Source organism: Procambarus clarkii, chromosome 41 (assembly GCF_040958095.1).
Source record: "Procambarus clarkii isolate CNS0578487 chromosome 41, FALCON_Pclarkii_2.0, whole genome shotgun sequence".
Taxonomy (NCBI): domain Eukaryota; kingdom Metazoa; phylum Arthropoda; class Malacostraca; order Decapoda; family Cambaridae; genus Procambarus; species Procambarus clarkii.
Window position 1 is genome coordinate 25,396,855 of NC_091190.1, and position 7,500 is coordinate 25,404,354.

At 44.2% G+C, this 7,500-nt stretch overlaps 1 long non-coding RNA gene across 2 annotated transcripts in view; it reads right to left on the reverse strand.

The window, feature by feature from the left end:
* The window catches only part of LOC138373307 (uncharacterized), a 17,529-nt gene that overhangs the window by 2,488 nt on the left and 7,541 nt on the right, over window positions 1-7,500 (reverse strand). The window contains exons 2-3 of one of the 2 annotated variants that reach the window (XR_011231147.1): window positions 3,883-4,059; window positions 805-888 (exon numbers count right to left, since the gene is read on the reverse strand). This is a non-coding gene — a long non-coding RNA (uncharacterized lncRNA). Of the gene's footprint in view, window positions 1-804; window positions 889-1,206; window positions 1,262-3,882; window positions 4,060-7,500 lie in introns of those variants that run through there. The other variant, XR_011231146.1, reaches the window with a different exon arrangement.

Below are 7,500 nucleotides of genomic sequence, written 5' to 3' on the forward strand. Positions count from 1 at the left end.
TAGATGTATACAAACTTGATAAATCGACCGCTGAATATACCATATATAAGCTATAATTACCATCGTTTATGGGTATATCTTGAGGTTATCTTGAGATGATTTCGGGGCTTTTTTTTTTAGTGTCCCCGCGGCCCGGTCCTTGACCAGGCCTCCACCCCCAGGAAGCAGCCCGTGACAGCTGACTAACACACAGGTACCTATTTACTGCTAGGTAACAGGGGCATTCAGGGTGAAAGAAACTTTTGCCCATTTGTTTCTGCCTCATGCGGGAATCGAACCCGCGCCACATAATTACGAGTCCTGCGCGCTATCCACCAGGCTACGAGGTCCCCTGTTGATCTGGGTAGATTAGATCACGGAGTTGGGCCTGCCTCTTCCCAACAGAAAACGAGACTAGCTGCATCTTAGACATGGTGAGTGAATCGTTGTATCCCTACAACTACCGCCTCGGTTACTGTATCATCAACTTCATCATCAATGATAATTTTGTTTAAGATTAGTATCTCTTATTTAAAAGAAACCATGATATTATCCACTCGAGAAATACTGGTTTCGTACATGAGTATGTGTATCATACCGGAAAATACAGCAACTGTATCATACAGATTTATGCCCGGAATAACGTACCGAGAGTGTATTAACATACCATGAATACCATACCGGGCAATAGTTACAGCAAGAATACCATACAACGTAATGTTTATATTTACAGCAAGAATATCGTACCAAATAATAGATAGCAAGAATACCGTACTGAATAATATCTACCAATAATACCAGAGCGGGCAAGAGAGAGTACCATACCGGGTAGTAGACAGGTTGGTGGTACCCAGGACTTGGCTGCACCTGCACTACCACCATCGCCGCCACCATTGCCACTACCATCATCTACACCCCCCAGAGAAAGCAGTATAAGTATTAAATTGTAAATAAGTGAATATTGTAAATACATAATATGTAATTTTAATATGTTTGCATCTGTAATATAATTAAATATGAAGCTCTTAACAAGTAACTAAAGAAGATGAAGTACGTAACATAGAATTTATATTGACTTCCACCAAATGATATTAACATTAGAATATAAAAGAGTAATTAAATATTTCAAAATTTGAATGTGATCTACTGAGTTCGTGGCGTTAGGGTAGCTCAGTACTACAAAGGCATATAGCAAGATTAATGCTGAAAAGCGGGGGTATGAAGGACCTTAAGAAGCATGGTTCTGTGTATTAGGAGGTTGCCGCGAGCGAGAGTGGAGACTTACTGAGCTTTTCCTCCCTCGCTGGTGCGTCTTATATGCTGGAGGTTGGCGGGGAGGGGGTTGGGGGGTTGGAGGATTGTTTGGTGGGAGTGATTGTTGGAGGGAGAGATCTTTCCCGGGACGCGAAGCCTGGAGTGTGTGTAGGGGCGAGGAGGGGGAGGGGGAACGGAAGGGGATTGATGGAGAGTAGCAGAGGATGAGTCACAGTAACGTTATCTTGAGATGATTTCGGGGCTTTTTAGTGTCCCCGCGGCCCGGTCCTAGACCAGGCCTCCACCCCCAGGAAGCAGCCCGTGACAGCTGACTAACACCCAGGTACCTATTTTACTGCTAGGTAACAGGGGCATAGGGTGAAAGAAACTTTGCCCATTGTTTCTCGCCGGCGCCTGGGATCGAACCCAGGACCACAGGATCACAAGTCCAGCGTGCTGTCCGCTCGGCCGACCGGCACCATGATCTGCAGGGAACAAATATGATCTTCAAACCACGCATCAAAAAACAAAATAAACGACAGCGTTTCTGTCCAGAACGGTCCAAAACGTTGGCGTTTTTCATTTTCTGAGGGAGAGTTTTTTCAGTGTTAATCCTTGCTGCAGCTGCTTGCCAGTGGGAAGGAGTGGAGTACAAACACCTGTCACCTTTTCTTTATTATTAAAATTAAGGTGTTTACAGGTATACGATCACGTAGATAGCTAGTTGTGTGTGTCTGTGTGTGTGTGTGTGTGTGTGTGTGTGTGTGTGTGTGTGTGTGTGTGTGTGTGTGTGTGTATTCGTCTAGTTGTGCTTGCGGGGATTGAGCTCTGCTCTTTCGGCCCGCCTCTCAACTGTCAATCAACTGTTTCTATTACTACTACTATTTTTTCCCACACTACACACACACACACACACACACACACACACACACACACACACACACACACACACACACACACACACACACACACACACACTCACACTCTCACACTTTCAGGGAGCTGAACCTCACAACCCTGGAAAACAGAAGAGTAAGGGGAGACATGATAACCACCTACAAAATTCTCAGGGGAATTGACAAGGTGGACAAAGACAAACTCTTTAGCGCGGGTGGAACACGAACAAGGGGACACAGGTGGAAACTTAGTACCCAGATGAGCCACAGAGACGTTAGAAAGATTTTTTTCAGTGTCAGGGTAGTTAATAAATGGAATGCATTAAGTAGTGTTGTGGTGGAGGCTGACTCCATACACAGTTTCAAATTTAGATATGATAGAGCCCAATAAGCTAAGGAATCTGTACACCAGTTGATTGACAGTTGAATGGCGGGACAAAAGAGCCAGAGCTCAACCCCCGCAAACACAACTAGGTGAGTACAACTAGGTGAGTACACTCACCAGGAAGCAGCCCGTGACAGCTAACTAACTCCCAGGTACCTATTTACTGCTAGATAACAGGGGCATAGGGTGAAAGAAACTCTGCCCATCGTTTCTCGCCGGCGCCCGGGATCGAACCCGGGACCACAGGATCACGTGCCCAGCGTGTTGTCCGCTCGGCCACCGGCTCATACACCGTGTGTGCGCGTGTCCGTACCCTTTCACCTATCTATGGGGTCCTCGGCCTACCTCTGATGAAAGTACACCTGCTGCACCTGTTCACCCAGCAGTAAATAGGTACCTGAAAGTTAGACAGCTGGTACGGGCTGCATCATGGGGATGCATGTGTTCGAAATGTACGTAGTAGTAGATATGAGAGAAAAATGAGGTCGAAAGTCAATACGTTAGACAACCGACATCTATAAAGGCTGGGGTCCAAGAGCTAATACCTCGATTCTACAGGCACGAAAAGTAAATACATTCACAAAGACAAGTCTGGCCACATTGCAGGTATATACTCACTGGCAGACAACATTGCAGGTATATACTCACTGGCAGACAACATTGCAGGTATATACTCACTGGCAGACAACATTGCAGGTATATACTCACTGGCAGACAACATTGCAGGTATATACTCACTGGCAGACAACATTGCAGGTATATACTCACTGGCAGACAACATTGCAGGTATATACTCACTGGCAGACAACATTGCAGGTATATACTCACTGGCAGACAACATTGCAGGTATATACTCACTGGCAGACAACATTGCAGGTATATACTCACTGGCAGACAACATTGCAGGTATATACTCACTGGCAGACAACATTGCAGGTATATACTCACTGGCAGACAACATTGCAGGTATATACTCACTGGCAGACAACATTGCAGGTATATACTCACTGGCAGACAACATTGCAGGTATATACTCACTGGCAGACAACATTGCAGGTATATACTCACTGGCAGACAACATTGCAGGTATATACTCACTGGCAGACAACATTGCAGGTATATACTCACTGGCAGACAACATTGCAGGTATATACTCACTGGCAGACAACATTGCAGGTATATACTCACTGGCAGACAACATTGCAGGTATATACTCACTGGCAGACAACATTGCAGGTATATACTCACTGGCAGACAACATTGCAGGTATATACTCACTGGCAGACAACATTGCAGGTATATACTCACTGGCAGACAACATTGCAGGTATATACTCACGGGCAGACAACATTGCAGGTATATACTCACTGACAGACAACACCACCTCCTCTCGGACTGGGGAAACCCGTCTTGGGAGTTCACAGAGTATGGCCCTTGACCGGGATCAAATAATGTATTTTGTATACAAGATCCATGACTGTCGACCAGGCCCCGGCCTCCCCCTGTACACTGTGGCTTGCGCCCCTCTCACTTGCAGGCGTTTGTCTGTTATATAAAAGTCATTCCATTGTTAGTTGCAAGTTGATGCCGACGGACATTTTGCGTTCGTTTTAAAAATCTGTGAACTTTTAATGTTAGTATACAAGATAAAATAATAATTGTTGATAGAAATAATCATAAATTATTTACATGTAAAAAGGTTTCTTTCTCTATTATATCTGACTCTCTCTCTCTCTCTCTCTCTCTCTCTCTCTCTCTCTCTCTCTCTCTCTCTCTCTCTCTCTCTCTCTCTCTCTCTCTCTGTCTCTGTCTCCCTGTCTCCCTGTCTCTCTCTCTCTCTGTCTCTCTCTCTCTCTCTCTCTCTCTCTCTCTCTGTCTCTCTGTCTCTCTGTCTCTGTCTCCCTGTCTCCCTGTCTCCCTGTCTCTCTCTCTCTCTCTCTCTCTCTCTCTCTCTCTCTCTCTCTCTCTCTCTCTCTCTCTCTCTCTCTCTCTCTCTCTCTCTCTCTCTCTCTCTCTCTCTGTCTCCCTGTCTCTCTCTCTCTCTCTCTCTCTCTCTCTCTCTCTCTCTCTCTCTCTCTCTCTCTCTCTCTCTCTCTCTCTCTCTCTCTCTCTCTGTCTCCCTGTCTCCCTGTCTCCCTGTCTCCCTGTCTCTCTCTCTCTCTCTCTCTCTCTCTCTCTCTCTCTCTCTCTCTCTCTCTCTCTCTCTCTCTCTCTCTCTCTCTCTCTCTCTCTCTCTCTCTCTCTCTCTCTCTGTGTGTGTGTGTGTACTCACCTAGTTGTGCTTGCGTGGGTTGAGCTCTGGCTCTTTGGTCCCGCCTCTCAACCGTCAATCAACAGGTGTACAGGTTCCTGAGCCTATTGGGATCTATCATATCTACACTTGAAACTGTATGGAGTCAGCCTCCACCACATCACCCCCTAATGCATTCCATTTGTCAACCACTCTGACACTAAAAAAGTTCTTTCTAATATCTCTGTGGCTCATTTGGGCACTCAGTTTCCACCTGTGTCCCCTAGTGCGTGTGTCTCTTGTGTTAAATAGCCTGTCTTTATCAACCCTGTCGATTCCCTTGAGAATCTTGAATGTGGTGATCATGTCCCCCCTAACTCTTCTGTCTTCCAACGAAGTGAGGTTCAATTCCCGTAGTCTCTCCTCGTAGCTCATACCTCTCAGCTCGGGTACTAGTCTGGTGGCAAACCTTTGAACCTTTTCCAGTTTAGTCTTATGCTTGACTAGATATGGACTCCATGCTGGAGCCGCATACTCCAGGATTGGTCTGACATATGTGGTATACAAAGTTCTGAATGATTCTTTACACAAATTTCTGAATGCCGTTCGTATGTTGGCCAGCCTGGCATATGCCGCTGATGTTATCCGCTTGAGATGTGCTGCAGGAGACAGGTCTGGCGTGATATCAACCCCCAAGTCTTTCTCTCTCTCTGACTCTTGAGTGTGTGTGTGTGTGTGTGTGTGTGTGTGTGTGTGTGTGTGTGTGTGTGTGTGTGTGTGTGTGTGTGTGTGTGTGTGTGTGTGTATTCCCCCGTAATTAGTGGCTCACTGACCCCTACATGACACCTGTATTACAAATGTTTATGTTACTAGCAAGTGATGAGTTGACAGCCCTACATCCTCACCATTACATTCTTATCTCTCGCTAGTCTCTAAATGTAGAGAAGATTACCCAGATTAGGATTCATCAAGCATTTACACAACCACTTACGAAACCTATACATCTTTCGTCAGTCATGGCGGCCTTGCTTACAATTATTAAGCAGTTCTTGAACTCCGAAGTACCACGAGCTTTCCAAGCCAATAAACATTTTAATAAATATAAACAAAAGCCTCCGTGATTGAAGAAAGATGTACAGGTTTCGTAAGTAGATAGCTTAATGCTTGATAAATACTGGCCCTGGGTTTTGGAGGAGCTGCATCCACTAATGAGACCATCTCCCCTCAGCTCTCTAATTATGCACCCTGCAAAAATTTCGCGTCATCACCCTTCTCTGCTCGGGGAAGGTCCCTACACTCCTGAGTTTTACTTATTTCCAATTTAAGGTAATTATCAATTGAGAGCGCGAAGCCAGTACTATATATTTTACTTTACAGTTCTATACTATTTTACTCTACAGTACTATTTTACTTTATTTAAACTATTTACACACAGAATTGAACAGTAAAATCTGCAAATTTGTCATCGATGCAAAAATAGGGGTCGAAATGAATTAGGAAAGATCAGTGTTGCCAGAAGAGAACTGAGGCATGTGCAGTGGACAAAGGCAGGCAGTCAGTTTCATGTTGACAAATGCAGGTCGATTGTGTCAAGTCGAGAATGGTCCAGGACGGACCGAAACGTCGTCATCCCTTCACCTTCTAGTGTGTGGTCTGGTCAACATACTTCAGCCACGTTATTGTGACTCATCGCCTGCATATAGTTATATACACTTAGAAGGTCTGGTATTTTCAAGGTATTTTCAAGATTTTGAGTGAGAGAGAGAGAGAGGAAAATTAGATTCTTTTCAATTTGTTTCAAGCAGATCAAGGTAAGCTTGGCTTTTCGTGTCTAGGGCAAAAAAGCTCTGTGCCAGTTTTTTTTTTTTTTGATTGACGCATTATATATTTTAAGGTCTTTAGTGAAAAGATTTATTTCACACACACTGGAAGACAGGTTTTAGATTTATTTTTATTTACAGTGGGGAAAAAATAAACAAGTTAATCAAGTACGACAAAATTAGGACACAATATTCACTTTATTTTGTATCTTAAATATTTGTTTGCGTATTACGCCAATCCACGAGGCTCATGACACGTACACGAGGCTCGTGTGTCACGTACACGAGGCTCGTGTGTCACGTACACGAGGCTCGTGAGTCACGTACACGAGCCTATTAGTATACATAAACACACGAGGGACGAATAACAAGGGGAACCATTCCAGTTACTAATTGCATAAAAATAAACCCTTTATCAGAAATATTTTTAACTAGATTATCCTTCAATCCTTTTTTCTTTTCACTTTATCCACCATTTTATCGTGTCTGTAACTCTGAAGCTTCCCTGGACACCCAAAACGTAGCATTTATATAGAAATAGACCAATCCGTTAAGAATGCGACGTAATACATATACATAAAGCACCGTCATACTGACGTTTTGTATGCCCCGGCCTCGATAGATTAGGTGGGTTGCTGGGATTAGTAAATTTCTAGCTAGGCTGCACAGTTATATATTTCAAACTAGAGTGGCTACAGGAAAGTACTGGCTGTGTGTAGTTAGGCTTTGCGCAATTTGACAAAAACTGCCCCAGCCGTTTATAGGCTACAGAGGTCGTGAACACTGAAAAAATATCTTTCCAATCATCAATAGCAAACGTATGGAGAGCACCCTGTTTTTTGTCTAATTCTGCAACAATGTTCACTCGCAGAAAAATATCGAGAACAATAGCTCGGTCTTTTTTTAGTTTTGCTGTTCGAGCCTGACACCAGAAAT